This window comes from Nothobranchius furzeri, chromosome 7, assembly GCF_043380555.1.
Source record: "Nothobranchius furzeri strain GRZ-AD chromosome 7, NfurGRZ-RIMD1, whole genome shotgun sequence".
Lineage (NCBI taxonomy): Eukaryota > Metazoa > Chordata > Actinopteri > Cyprinodontiformes > Nothobranchiidae > Nothobranchius > Nothobranchius furzeri.
Genome location: NC_091747.1, coordinates 5,047,540 through 5,063,726, shown reverse-complemented (window position 1 = coordinate 5,063,726; position 16,187 = coordinate 5,047,540).

Genomic DNA, 16,187 nt, shown 5'->3' with positions numbered 1-16,187 from the left:
GCCTCTCTCCTAAGGCGCTCAGTCAGACCCAGAGGAGACATGTGTCAAGACGCTCCTCGGGGCGCGTCTTGCTTGGGCCTCTCTCCTGGAGGCGCTCAGTCAGACAGAGTGCTGACATGTGGCAATACGCTCCTCCGGGCGCGTCTTGCTTGGGCCTCTCTCCTGGAGGTGCTCAGTCAGACCGAGTGCTGACATGTGGCAAGACGATCCTCGGGGCGCATCTTGTTTGGGCTTCTCTCCTGGAGGCCCTCAGTCAGACCCAGTGTTGACATGTGGCAAGAGGCTCCTCGGGGCGCGTCTTATTTGGGCCTCTCTCCTGGGGGCCCTCAGTCAGACCCAGTGTTGACATGTGGCAAGACGCTCCTCGGGGCGCGTCTTCCTTGGGCTTCTCTCCTGGAGGCCCTCAGTCAGACCCATTGTTGACATGTGGCAAGACGCTCCTCGGGGCACGTCTTGCTTGGGCCTCTCTCCTGGAGGCGCTCAGTCAGACCGAGTAGTGACATGTGGCAAGACGCTCCTCGGGGCGCATCTTGCTTGGGCCTCTCTCCTGGAGGTGCTAAGTCAGACCCAGTGTTGACACGTGGCAAGACGCTCCTCGGGGCGCGTCTTGCTTGGGCCTCTCTCCTGGAGGCGCTCAGTCAGACCCAGTGTTGACATGTGGCAAGACACTCCTTGGGGTGCGTCTTGCTTGGGCCTCTCTCATGGAGGCCCTCGTTCAGACCCAGTGTTGACATGTGTCAAGACGCTCCTCGGGGCGCATCTTGCTTTGGCCTCTCTCCTGGAGGCGCTCAGTCAGACCGAGTGCTGACATGTGGCAAGAAGCTCCTCGGGGCGCGTCTTCCTTGGGCTTCTCTCCTGGAGGCCCTCAGTCAGACCCATTGTTGACATGTGGCAAGACGCTCCTCGGTGCGCGTATTGCTTGGGCCTCTCTCCTGGATGCCCTCTGTCAGACCCAGTGTTGACATGTGGCAAGACGCTCCTCGGGGCGCGTCTTATTTGGGCCTCTCTCCTGGGGGCCCTCAGTCAGACCCAGTGTTGACATGTGGCAAGACGCTCCTCGGGGCGCGTCTTGCTTGGGCTTCTCTCCTGGAGGCCCTCAGTCAGACCCATTGTTGACATGTGGCAAGACGCTCCTCCTGGCACGTCTTGCTTGGGCCTCTCTCCTGGAGGCGCTCAGTCAGACCGAGTAGTGACATGTGGCAAGACGCTCCTCGGGGCGCATCTTGCTTGGACCTCCCTCCTGGAGGCGCTCAGTCAGACCAAGTAGTGACATGTGGCAAGACGCTCCTCGGGGCGTATCTTGCTTGGACCTCTCTCCTGGAGGCGCTCAGTTAGACCGAGTAGTGACATGTGGCAAGACGCTCCTTGGGGCGGATTTTGCTTGGGCCTCTCTCCTGGAGGCGCTCAGTCAGACCGAGTGCTGACATAAGGCAAGATGCTCCTCGCGGCGCGTCTTGCTAGGGGCCTCTCTCCTGGAGGAGCTCATTCAGACCCAGTGGTGACACGTGGCAAGACGCTCCTCGGGGCGCATCTTGCTTGGGCCTCTCTCCTGGAGGCGCTATGTCAGACCCAGTGTTGACACGTGGCAAGACGCTCCTCGGGGTGCGTCTTGCTTGGGCCTCTCTCCTGGAGGCGCTCAGTCAGACCCAGTGTTGACATGTGGCAAGACACTCCTCGGGGCGCGTCTTGCTTGGGCCTCTCTCATGGAGGCCCTCTGTCAGACCCAGTGTTGACATGTGTCAAGACGCTCCTCGGGGCGCATCTTGCTTTGGCCTCTCTCCTGGAGGCGCTCATTCAGACCGAGTGCTGACATGTGGCAAGAAGCTCCTCGGGGCGCGTCTTCCTTGGGCTTCTCTCCTGGAGGCCCTCAGTCAGACCCATTGTTGACATGTGTCAAGACGCTCCTCGGGGCGTGTCTTGCTTGGGCCTCTCTCCTGGAGGCGCTCAGTCAGACCCAGTGTTGACATGTGGCAAGACGTTCCTCGGGGCGCTTCTTCCTTGGGCTTCTCTCCTGGAGGCCCTCAGTCAGACCCATTGTTGACATGTGGCAAGACGCTCCTCGGGGCACGTCTTGCTTGGGCCTCTCTCCTGGAGGCGCTCAGTCAGACCGAGTGATGACATAAGGCAAGACACTCCTCGGGGCGCGTCTTGCTGGGGCCTCTCTCCTGGAGGTGCTCAATCAGACCCAGTGGTGACACGTGGCAAGACGCTCCTCGGGGCGCGTCTTGCTTGGGCCTCTCTCCTGGAGGAGCTCAGTCAGACCCAGTGTTGAAACGTGGCAAGACGCTCCTCGGGGCGCGTCCTGCTTGGGCCTCTCTCCTGGAGGCGCTCAGTCAGACCCAGTGTTGACATGTGGCAAGACACTCCTCGGGGCGCGTCTTGCTTGGGCCTCTCTCCTGGAGGCGCTCAGTCAGACCGAGTGCTGACATGTGGCAAGAAGCTCCTCGGGGCGCGTCTTGCTTGGGCTTCTCTCCTGGAGGCCCTCAGTCAGACCCATTGTTGACATGTGGCAAGACGCTCCACGGGGCGCGTCTTGCTTGGGCCTCTCTCAAGAAGGCCCTCAAACAGACCCGTGTTGACACGTGGCAAGACGCTCCTCGGGGCGCTTCTTGCTTGGGCCTCTCTCCTGGAGGCGCTCAGTCAGACCCAGTGGTGACATGTGGCAAGACGCTCCTCGGGGCGCGTATTGCTTGGGCCTCTCTCCTGGATGCCCTCTGTCAGACCCAGTGTTGACATGTGGCAAGACTCTCCTCGGGGCGCGTCTTGCTTGGGCTTCTCTCATGGAGGCCCTCAGTCAGACCCAGTGTTGACATGTGTCAAGACGCTCCTCGGGGCGTGTCTTGCTTGGGCCTCTCTCCTGGAGGCGCTCAGTCAGACCCAGTGTTGACATGTGGCAAGACGCTCCTCGGGGCGCTTCTTGCTTGGGCTTCTCTCCTGGAGGCCCTCAGTCAGACCCATTGTTGACATGTGGCAAGACGCTCCTCGGGGCACGTCTTGCTTGGGCCTCTCTCTTGGAGGCACTCAGTCAGACCGAGTAGTGACATGTGACAAGACGCTCCTCGGGGCGCGTCTTGCTTGGGCCTCTCTCCTGGAGGCGCTCAGTCAGACCCAGTGTTGACATGTGGCAAGACGCTCCTCGGGGCGTGTCTTGCTTGGGCCTCTCTCCTGGAGGTTCTCAGTCAGACCCAGTGTTGACATGTGGCAAGATGCTCCTCGGGGCGCGTCTTGCTGGGGCTTCTCTCATGGAGGCACTCAGTCAGACCCAGTGTTGACATGTGGCAAGACGCTCCTCGGGGCACGTCTTGCTTGGGCCTCTCTCCTGGAGGCGCTCAGTCAGACCCAGAGGAGACATGTGTCAAGATGCTCCTCGGGGCGCGTCTTGCTTGGGCCTCTCTCCTGGAGGCGCTCAGTCAGACCGAGTGCTGACATGTGGCAAGACGCTCCTCCGGGCGCGTCTTGCTTGGGCCTCTCTCCTGGAGACGCTCAGTCAGACCCAGTGTTCACATGTGGCAAGACGCTCCTCGGGACGCGTCTTGCTTGGGCCTCTCTCCTGGAGGCGCTCAGTCAGACCCAGTGTTGACATGTGGCAAGACGCTCCTCGGGGCACGTCTTGCTTGGGCCTCTCTCCTGGAGGCGCTCAGTCAGACCGAGTGCTGACATGTGGCAAGACGCTCCTCGGGGCGCTTCTTGCTTGGGCCTCTCTCCTGGAGGCGCTCAGTCAGACCCAGAAGTGACATGTGGCAAGACGTTCCTCGGGGCGCGTATTGCTTGGGCCTCTCTCCTGGATGCCCTCTCTCAGACCCAGTGTTGACATGTGGCAAGACTCTCCTCGGGGCGCGTCTTGCTTGGGCTTCTCTCATGGAGGCCCTCAGTCAGACCCAGTGTTGACATGTGTCAAGACGCTCCTCGGGGCGTGTCTTGCTTGGGCCTCTCTCCTGGAGGCGCTGAGTCAGACCCATTGTTGACATGTGGCAAGACGCTCCTCGGGGCACGTCTTGCTTGGGCCTCTCTCCTGGAGGCGCTCAGTCAGACCGAGTAGTGACATGTGACAAGACGCTCCTCGGGGCGCGTCTTGCTTGGGCCTCTCTCCTGGAGGTTCTCAGTCAGACCCAGTGTTGACATGTGGCAAGACGCTCCTCGGGGCACGTCTTGCTTGGGCCTCTCTCCTGGAGGCGCTCAGTCAGACCCAGAGGAGACATGTGTCAAGATGCTCCTCGGGGCGCGTCTTGCTTGGGCCTCTCTCCTGGAGGCGCTCAGTCAGACCGAGTGCTGACATGTGGCAAGACGCTCCTCCGGGCGCGTCTTGCTTGGGCCTCTCTCCTGGAGGCGCTCAGTCAGACCCAGTGTTCACATGTGGCAAGACGCTCCTCGGGGCACGTCTTGCTTGGGCCTCTCTCCTGGAGGCGCTCAGTCAGACCGAGTGTTGACATGTGGCAAGATGCTCCTCGGGGCACGTCTTGCTGGGGCTTCTCTCATGGAGGCACTCAGTCAGACCCAGTGTTGACATGTGGCAAGACGCTCCTCGGGGCACGTCTTGCTTGGGCCTCTCTCCTGGAGGCGCTCAGTCAGACCCAGAGGAGACATGTGTCAAGATGCTCCTCGGGGCGCGTCTTGCTTGGGCCTCTCTCCTGGAGGCGCTCAGTCAGACCGAGTGCTGACATGTGGCAAGACGCTCCTCCGGGCGCGTCTTGCTTGGGCCTCTCTCCTGGAGGCGCTCAGTCAGACCCAGTGTTGACATGTGGCAAGACGCTCCTCGGGGCGCGTCTTGCTTTGGCCTCTCTCCAGAAGGCCCTCAATTAGACCCAGTGTTGACACGTGGCAAGACGCTCCTCGGGGCGCTTCTTGCTTGGGCCTCTCTCCTGGAGGCGCTCAGTCAGACCCAGTGGTGACATGTGGCAAGTCGCTCCTCGGGGCGCTTATTGCTTGGGCCTCTCTCCTGGATGCCCTCTGTCAGACCCAGTGTTTTATCATGTGGCAAGACTCTCCTCGGGGCACGTCTTGCTTGGGCTTCTCTCATGGAGGCCCTCAGTCAGACCCAGTGTTGACATGTGTCAAGACGCTCCTCGGGGCGTGTCCTGCTTGGGCCTCTCTCCTGGAGGCGCTCAGTCAGACCCAGTGTTGACATGTGGCAAGACACTCCTGGGGGCGCTTCTTGCTTGGGCTTCTCTCCTGGAGGCCCTCAGTCAGACCCTTAGTTGACATGTGGCAAGACGCTCCTCATGGCACGTCTTGCTTGGGCCTCTCTCCTGGAGGCGGTCAGTCAGACCGAGTAGTGACATGTGACAAGACGCTCCTCGGGGCGCGTCTTGCTTGGGCCTCAATCCTGGAGGCGCTCAGTCAGACCCAGTGTTGACATGTGGCAAGACGCTCCTCGGGGCGCGTCTTGCTTGGGTCTCTCTCCTGGAGGTTCTCAGTCAGACCCAGTGTTGACATGTGGCAAGATGCTCCTCGGGGCGCGTCTTGCTGGGGCTTCTCTAATGGAGGCACTCAGTCAGACCCAGTGTTGACATGTGGCAAGACGCTCCTCGGGGCACGTCTTGCTTGGGCCTCTCTCCTGGAGGCGCTCAGTCAGACCCAGAGGAGACATGTGTCAAGATGCTCCTCGGGGCGCGTCTTGCTTGGGCCTCTCTCCTGGAGGCACTCAGTCAGACCCAGTGTTGACATGTGGCAAGACGCTCCTCGAAGCGCGTCTTGCTTGCGCCTCTCTCCTGGAGGCGCTCAGTCAGACCGAGTGCTGACAAGTGGCAAGACGCTCCTCGGGGCGCGTCTTGCTTGGGCCTCTCTCCTGGAGGCGCTCAGTCAGACCCAGTGTTGACATGTGGCAAGACGCTCCTCGGGGCACGTCTTGCTTGGGCCTCTCTCCTGGAGGCGCTCAGTCAGACCGAGTGCTGACATGTGGCAAGACGCTCCTCGGGGCGCGTCTCGTTTGGGCCTCTCTCCTGGAGGCGCTCAGTAAGACCGAGTGCTGACATGTGGCAAGACGCTCCTCGGGGCGCGTCTTGCTTGGTCTTCTCTCCTGGAGGCCCTCAGTCAGACCCATTGTTGATATGTGGCAAGATGCTCCTCGGGGCGCATCTTGCTTGGGCCTCTCCCCTTGAGGCCCTCTGTCAGACCCAGTGTTGACATGTGGCAAAACGCTCCTCCAGGCGTGTCTTGCTTGGGCCTCTCTCCTGGAGGCCCTCAGTCAGACCCATTGTTGATATGTGGCAAGATGCTCCTCGGGGCGCATCTTGCTTGGGCCTCTCCCCTTGAGGCACTCAGTCAGACCCAGTGTTGACATGTGGCAAGACGCTCCTCAGGGCGCGTCTTGCTTGGGCCTCTCTCCTGGGGAGGCGATCAGTCAGACCCAGTGTTGACATGTGTCAAGACGCTCCTCGGGCGTTTCTTGCTTGGGCCTCTCTCCTGGAGGCGCTCAGTCAGACCCAGTGTTGACATGTGACAAGACGCTCCTCGGGGCTCGTCTTGCTTGGGCCTCTCTCCTGGAGGTGCTCAGTCAGACCCAGAGGTGACATACGGCAAGACGCTCCTCGGGGCGCGTTTTGCTTGGGCCTCTCTCCTGGAGAAGCTCAGTCAGACCCAGTGTTGACATGTGGCAAGACGCTCCTCGGGGCACGTCTTGCTTGGGCATCTCTCCTGGAGGCGCTCAGTCAGACCGAGTGCTGACATGTGGCAAGATGCTCCTTGGGGCGCGTCTTGCTTGGGCTTCTCTCCTGGATGCCCTCAGTCAGACCCATTGTTGACATGTGGCAAGACGCTCCTCGGGGCGGATCTTGCTTGGGCCTCTCTCCTGGAGGCGCTCAGTCAGACCGAGTGCTGACATGTGGCAAGACGCTCCTCGGGGCACGTCTTGCTGGGGCTTCTCTCCTGGAGGCGCTCAGTCAGACCCAGTGTTGACATGTGACAAGACGCTCCTCGGGGCGCGTCTTGCTTGGGCCTCTCTCCTGGAGGCGCTCAGTCAGACCCAGAGGTGACATGTGGCAAGACGCTCCTCGGGGCACGTCTTGCTTGGGTCTCTCTCCTGGAGGCCCTCTGTCAGACCCAGTGTTGACATGTGGTAAGGACACGATCACGCCGACCCTATTGTTGGAGAACCTGCTGAGTTCGTCGAACAAGTAGACGCCGGATTGGGCGCGGGCACGCGCTTGTTTTAGAGGCGTTTTCGCGCAGCCTCTGTCCTGCACGACCGCTCGTGGCCGCACTAGCTATATTTATCTTTATTTGTTTCACACACACACACACACACACACACACACACACACACACACACACACACACACACACACACACACACACACACACACACACAGGCCCTTGCGTGCAAACCCCGGTCAGGCCTGCAGTGTACACATCAGAGACATGATGTTCTTTCACAGAACTGAGGTTGTTCATTACTAAATGACTTTTACAGGAATATTGTTATTATACTATTCAACAGGTTGATCATAATAATGTGTATTAAACCCACAACCTAGCACTGAGGACAGAGGGACTTTATTTAAATTAGTACTTAATGGAAACGATACATAATGATACATAAGAGCCATGTCATACATTCAGCCTAGGAATAGTAGCATTGTGCACTATTAAAAATATACACATCAATTGCTCGAATCCCATTGTTGCAAAGTAAAACTCTAATAAAACTCCAGTCTGACATCAACAGAGAAGACTTAGTGTATGTACTACAAATACAGCATTAGGATTTCGAGTGGACCGTGCACCTTGTGAACCATCAGAGGCTTATGACGCAACATATCTTCCAGTTGCTATTAGACAAGTTATAATTCTCGACGATTTTTCGGAACTGGTTTCTTGGGTCCGTGAGTAAATGCCAAATGAGATGATAGTCCTTAAGTAAGTTCCTGGCGATCCCATGTCACGCTCTTGCCCATCAGCCGGTGAACGCTGAGACGGAACTCGATGAGAGCGATGTATTTTTTAAGTGCTCTGAATGTACTTCTAACAAGCGTGCGATTCACTTCGTGAGTAAACCGCAGCTGCAGCTGATTCAAACAGTCGAGCCAACTTTCTACATCACAATATGCTTTTTGTAGTTAGTCGAGTTACCTTTTGTGTGGCGCATGCACGGGTCGTTAGCGTCCAGCTCCCGGCTTATAGAGAGTCCTGTATTGACACAGACGTCAATACATCTCGATGTCATGCAACACACAAAGTCTGTCGCATACAGGTGGGTTAACACACATGTATGATGTGTGCAATGGCGCGCCCGTTTACAATGGGACACGACGATGATCATTGTTAACCAAACTCTTGTTTCTCACGACAGGTGGTAGCGTTGTCTCCTGCACCTGGTCTTCGTGCACAGAGGGTGTTGTAATGTGCTCGTCATAGTCGCAATCGTTGTCACTCGAATCCGTTGTTCTCACGACAGGTGGTAGCGTTGTCTCCTGCATGTTGTCTTTGCGTGCGGCAAGCGTTGTGCTGTGCTCGTTATAATGGTTGTCGTCGTACAAAGGGGGTGTTGAATACTCCTTCGCGAGTAGTCTAGGAGGTGGTGTGATGGGACGTATCTCAGAGGCGTTATGTGAGTGTACCACCATGGCCTGAGCAACTGCGACTACTAAGAGTACACCCAGTACAGACAGCGAGATCATTTTTTTTCTTGGGTGTTGTACGTGTGGGTACAGCCGCTTTAATGGCAGTGAGAGCAAGTGGTCAAATGTATTAATAGGTCACTAGCAGAAACTAAGGCACGTGGTCAGAGTGTAATCGTAACCACTGTAGCTCTTGTCATAATTTAATATACATAGAAATCAGAAACGGGCATGTCAGGATAGACATCGCGAGTGATAATGCGGCCAGTATCTGTGTGCGCTTGAGAGCACCTTGTTGTTCTACTGTGGTGCCCACGCCGCCGGGTCTGTAAATGTCATCGACCTTCTTTATATACGCATACGCTAAAGACCGTATATTCTCTATGGATTTGAACATGTCCTTTGTTTTGCGTAACGCTTTAGCTGTCTCGAGCGTGATGTTGTGAGTGTACGCCAGTGTTTCGCGTGCACCGAGGTCCGAAAGGGCGTGCGCTACAACTATTAACCTTGGTTTGGGAGTGTGGCCAAACGCTCGCTCCGCTGTAATGGGCAGATGCAATGTTATCACCTGGTACGTTTCGTTAGTCGGGTCGTAACACACCGGTCCGTGACACGGACCGTCACATTGTATGGGGCACAGTAAGGACAACACGCCGCCGACCGTGACTTCGCACTCGACCGTGGTGGTGTTGTTGATTTGCAAAGGATCACATACGCCTCTCCAGTCGCAATGAGGCACATTGTAGTCGACGTGACCGTCGGTCACCATAGCTTTCGTCAGCCAACACACTCGATTGCCCTTCGAAACATCGGCGATCAACGTGAGCGTAGAGGTCGCCGTCGCTTTACTGTACGCCAGGATATCCGTGTGTGAGTGCACGCTCGACGTCGATTGACAACCGGTCATGTCAGACCTGATCAGACCTTCCGAACACATGACCATTAGTTGTTGTGTGGCCGAGAGTATCACGATCATACCGTTGAGATGTGTAGAAAGCGCGTACACGCCAGCCTTCCACGTTTCCAAAGTTTCCAGCAGTGTAGAGGGACTTGTCTTAGCGCGCATGGCTGTGCTGAATTTGCGTTGAGTAGACACAACGGCTTCGACCTCGCTTAGGATCTGTGGGCTCATGTACTCGTGGTAGGCCAAGACGTGTATAGTCGAGCGTGGTGATGCCCCGAACACTTGACCCAGTTTTGTTGTGGCGATATGCGTGTCCAGTAACGCGGCAAAGTCCGCGTGTCTAGCGTGTATTGATTTTACAGCTCGCTCATACCCCAACAGTACGGTCCGTAGAAGTTCGTTCACTTGTTTCCATGCGCTCGTGGAACACAGGACATCGCAACCTCTGTGATACTCAAGTAAAGCGTCACACACCAGCTGCTTGCACGTTGGAAATACAATCGGTAGTAACTTCTTAATCTACTCTATGTTGAACTCGTATAGTATGTATATGGGCGGTTGCGGCGATTTGCGCATTTTCTATCTACCCTCCGCTAATATGACTCTGTGGTCTGTCTCCTGAGATGGTGCGGTTGGAACTTGCGAGAGTGCACTATCGACGGTCGGCGTTTCCATTTCGTCAACTGTGCCATTTTCAGCCGCTGGCAAACGGCCGTCGACGGTCGATGCGAGACACCAACATAACGTTAGACCGTGACCCTCATGCCAGTTTTCTGTAGTACTGGTTGTAGTTTCTGGTGCACACTCGATACGCCATTAAGATCACAATTACGTTGATTAATGAATCCAGTGTTGTAGCGACTGCAGCCAGCGCCGTCGCGCAACTCGTGTCGGTGTTATCTCTCGATACTTTCATTCGTATCCGAGCGTATGCAGAATCTACGGATCTGGTGAAGTTGCTTGTCACTAGCTTGCGCACGTTTGATATGGCACTTTGCGCGAGACTCACACAACCTGCAGTGGCGACCGTCGCATCAGTGCAAAGTTTTTCCGATATATCGCTCGCAACATCGTTTGTCATTTGCTGTACACTGCGCACACTGGCCGCGAGGTCACGGAGAGGGTCTTCGTTACGAGCTACTCTGGTAGCGCCGTGGTTGATGAGGACAATCATCTTTAGCAATAGTTCATCTCGAAGCGCAACGATGGTGAGGGTGACGGGTTGGCCGGTTCCGCCTTCAGGCCACTCGGTTGCCGCTAGATTGCCCAATGCCACACACGCAGACGATCCCTGTACACACTCAATGACCCGTGTGCGATCGTTGATTTCTGCTAGTACGTTTGCTAGTTCTACGTGCTTCCACGGATCGGGCGTGGCCACGCGCTTGTTTTTAGAGGCGTTTTTGCGCAGCCTCTACCCTGCACGACCGCTCGTGGCCGCAATAGCTATATTTATCTTTATTTGTTTCACACACACACACACACACACACACACACATACGTGTTTTCATGACATATCAGTACCTATGACAAAAAGGTGACAAATGGGAACGTGCCTTTCCGAAGGGCCTACAGGCATGGGAATCACAAAAAGTTTGACCCATGCTTCCAGGAACACGCCCATCTGTTGAGATTTTGGCTAGGGCAAAATTTTGGTCAAACCTGAATTTAATGCTACTTGTGAGGACACTGTCAGGTTTATGTGACTTATGAGTACCATAAGGTCACACACTGATATTTCATGTTTAGGTGAATTGTGAAGCCCATGGCTACACACACAATTTTCAGGTATACATGACTTATAAGGACCTGGTAAGGCTAGCATCTGTATTTTCAGCTTGGCTCTTGTTACAGGTTTTTGAAATTACAATATAATAGGCATAGATGTACAATAGTAACGATGACCAGTCAGGTAACTTCTGACTGAAATATCAGACATTCATGGGTTAATACAACACAGTAAATCTGAGCTGTATAGAGACTTAAAAAGAGACATAGCTCAAAAATGTGGTCAGTCTACTTTTTAAGTCTTAATATTGTATTGCATTAACTCATTTTGCGGTGAATGTTTATGTGAGTAAAAACATGGAACATTATCTGCCTCTCTAATTTTTATTACAAAATGCACCCATAAACAGATTTATGAGTAAGAACAACGCAATGCGGAGACCTGCAATACTGAAATAACTGTGAGAGTAACAAACTATATCCTTTGCTTGTTTAAACTGAAAACCGCATGAACTTATGATGGCAAAAACCAGGAGAAAGGACTGAGTAACTTGGTCATTTGTAACCCAAAAGACAAAGTCAAAAATGTAAAAAAATAAAATGAAAATAAAGTTAATTTTAACTGATGCAGCATTCCTGAACCTGCATTTTATAATTTTATTTATTCATCTTTCGTTTTAATGTTATGATCCTGTTGTGGATGTAATACTTTATGGCAACCCAGTCTCTGCCTTTCAGAGCTGCCGGCTCTGCTTGGATGCAGGAGTCACATTCCTTTTTGTCAGGTACTTTGCAGCTTGTTATGAAATGAAGCAAGTGCCGCTCAACAGCCTTGACTTCATCATCTGTCCACTTGCACCTCGCCTTCCCAGCTGTCATAAATGGAAACAAAAAAATATCTTAATGCGAATGTAATATAAAAGAGAAAATATTCTAGTCTATAATGTGAATACAAAATGTTCTTAAACCTTAGTTTCTAATGGAGCACTTGAAAGGAGCAATAAGCACAATTCATCACAAAATGGCTAAGTGAAGAATTAGAGATGTAATTTCATCTGGAGTACAGCATGAAGTCACAATCCCCCTCTCTGTGTTGATCTCCAGCCATAGACTTCGGTTTGGTTTAGAGGCAGTGCACAACAGCACACCTAGCAATCCAATCCAATCCAATCCAATCCAATTTTATTTATAGAGCGCATTTAAAAACAGCATGTCAGCTGACCAAAGCACTGCACACAGTTAAACCTAAAAAAGCAGTGAAAAGATATTGCTTAATGCTCCTTTAAGGATGCTTGGGATAAACCATTTGAAGTGCTGTGTTCTGCTGGGAATCAAAGAAGATTAAACGGATTATGATAAAAGCTCTTAATAGTGTCATGCCTGAAAAGAATAAAGATATCTATTGATAACAAGTATATTCACTTAAAACATTTTGTATATGGGTAACTTTGCCCTTTCTTGGTGCAGTGTTGCTGATGTTTTTGCGGTCCAGGGTGGTTGAGGCAGAAGTGCCTTCCATATTGTCCAGGGTGGTTGAGGCAGAAGTGCCCTCCAAATTGTCCAGGGTGGTTGAGGCAGAAGTGCCCTCCATAATGTCCAGGGAAGCTGAGTAAAGTGTCTGGCTTTGGTTCCCAGATTTCTTGGTTCTTGAGCCTTTGAAAAGTAACAGTGAAATATGAGAACTAATGCATGCAATAGGTTTGTTTGCTTTTTTGTTTGCATTGTAGGCAAAGTCAGAATTGGGCAGTGTGTAATTTTACATTTGATATGAATATTTTACATGTGAACATAATCTACTAATAATACTCATCAATACTCAGGCATCTCCCTACAAACACATTACTTGCATGCACTACCTCTCAAATTGTGTGCCTAATCTCACAGAAGTGGACCTCCTAATCCTTATATTTAATATTTGCCTTTGTATTAATTATTTATGCATTTTGCCAGACTTCAAGGTATCTAGATCTCTTAGTACCATATTAATGAATGGTGTCTACCATTCTTTCTATTTTATACACTGCTGTACCTTAAGCCCATCTAAAATGACTATCAGGAACCTAATAACTGTCTCCAGTCTCATAACTTAAAGATATTAACACACACTGGGCAAGTCAAGATACCTTTGTGTTGTTGAGGGTCATTAACTACAGATCATACTTGTTTCAGTGAATATTATTCACAGAAGAATCTGAGTTCCTTATATCAGACTGTATAGAAACTATTTACACTGTACAGTTCTGCTACCTAACAATATGAGGACAGTGTAACACACACACTACAGTTGTTGGTCCAACCATATGAGGACGTATTCTGAAACACACACATCTCCTTCACAGCTTGAAACAATATGAGGACATGACGACTGAATACATGTAGAGTTCATGTTCCTGACTTCTAACATCTCCTGCTGTTGTCAATAAAAGCTCTAAACCCAACACTGATGTAAAGCCATCTATTTCCCCAGAAATCCAATCATATTAACTGATCAGCTTCAGGTTAAATGGACAAAAACATGTGTAAAAAGACAAAAATATTAAATTTAGTCAGAATAAAGATCAAGCAAATGCTTAAAGGGAAAGTTTGGACTAACAAATGGTATAGATAATTTCTTTCTCCTAATGCAAATGTTGATTTGGGGAAACTTTCAATCAAACTGATTGTTTTAATACAATCAAAGTGCATTTCATTTATGCACTAGGCCCAACTGACTCATCTACTTGATTCCAAACACAAAAATTAATGTGTGACCTGTTGGAAGAATGAAGTAGTTTTTTCACTCACTTCTTGGTCTGTAGGAGTTTGGGACATGGTCTCAACACTTGGTGTCTGAAACAAAAGACAACAATGTAAATCCTGACTAGTTGATTAACTACAGATCATACTTGTTTCAGTGAATATAATTCACAAAAGAATCTGAGTTCCTTATATCAGACTGTATAGAAACTATTAACACTGTACAGTTCTGCTACCCAACAATATGAGGACAGTGTAACACACACACTACAGTTGTTGGTCCAATCATATGAGGACGTATTCTGAAACACACATCTCCTTCACAGCTTGAAACAATATGAGGACATGACGACTGAACACATGTAGAGTTCATGTTCCTTACTTCTAGCTTCTCCTGCTGTTGTCAATAAAAGCTCTAAACCCAACACTGACGTAAAGCCATCTATTTCCCCAGAAATCCAATCATATTTACTGATCAGCTTCAGGTTAAATGGACAAAAACATGTGTAAAAAGACAAAAATATTAAATTTAGTCGGAATAAAGATCAAGCAAACGCTTAAAGGGAAAGTTTGGACTAACAAATGGTATAGATAATTTCTTTCTCCTAATGCTAATGTTGATTTGGGGAAACTTTCAATCAAACTGATTGTTTTAAAACAATCAAAGTGCATTTCATTTATGCACTAGGCCCAACTGACTCATATACTTGATTTCAAACACAAAAATTAATGTGTGACCTGTTAGAAGAATGAAATGGATTTTTCACTCACTTCTTGGTCTGTAGGAGGTTGGGACATGGTCTCAACACTTGGTGTCTGAAACAAAAGACAACAATGTAAATCCTGACTAGTTCATTAACTACAGATCATACTTGTTTCAGTGAATATAATTCACAGAAGAATCTGAGTTCCTCATATCAGACTGTATAGAAACTATTAACACTGTACAGTTCTGCTACCCAACAATATGAGGACAGTGTAACACACACACTACAGTTGTTGGTCCAACCATATGAGGACGTATTCTGAAACACACACATCTCCTTCACAGCTTGAAACCATATGAGGACATGACGACTGAACACATGTAAAGTTCATGTTCATGACTTCTAACATCTGCTGTTGTCAATAAAAGCTCTAATCCCAACACTGATGTAAAGCCATCTATTTCCCCAGAAATCCAATCATATTAACTGATCAGCTTCAGGTTAAATGGACAAAAACATGTGTAAAAAGTAAAAAATATTAAATTTAGTCAGAATAAAGATCAAGCAAATGCTTAAAGGGAAAGTTTGGACTAAAAAATGGTATAGATAATTTCTTTCTCCTAATGCAAATGTTGATTTGGGGAAACTTTCACTCAAACTGATTGTTTTAAAACAATCAAAGTGCATTTAATTTATGCACTAGGCCCAACTGACTCATATACTTGATTTCAAATACAAAAACTAATGTGTGACCTGTTGGAAGAATGGAGTGAATTTTCACTCACTTCTTGGTCTGTAGGAGGTTGGGACATGGTCTCAACACTTGGTGTCTGAAACAAAAGACAACAATGTAAATCCTGACTAGTTCATTAACTACAGATCATACTTGTTTCAGTGAATATAATTCACAGAAGAATCTGAGTTCCTTATATCAGACTGTATAGAAACTATTAACACTGTACAGTTCTGCTACCCAACAATATGAGGACAGTGTAACACACACACTACAGTTGTTGGTCCAACCATATAAGGACGTATTCTGAAACACACATCTCCTTCACAGCTTGAAACAATATGAGGACATGACGACTGAACACATGTAGAGTTCATGTTCCTGACTTCTAGCTTCTGCTGTTGTCAATAAAAGCTCTAAACCCAACACTGATGTAAAGCCATCTATTTCCCCAAAAATCCAATCATATTAACTGATCAGCTTCAGGTTAAATGGACAAAAACATGTGTAAAAAGTCAAAAATATTAAATTTAGTCAGAATAAAGATCAAGCAAATGATTAAAGGGAAAGTTTGGACTAAAAAATGGTAGAGATAATTTCTTTCTCCTAATGCAAATGTTGATTTGGGGAAACTTTCAATCAAACTGATTGTTTTAATACAATCAAAGTGCATTTCATTTATGCACTAGGCCCAACTGACTCATATACTTGATTCCAAACACAAAAATTAATGTGTGACCTGTTGGAAGAATGAAGTGGATTTTTCACTCACTTCTTGGTCTGTAGGAGTTTGGGACATGGTCTCAACACTTGGTGTCTGCAAC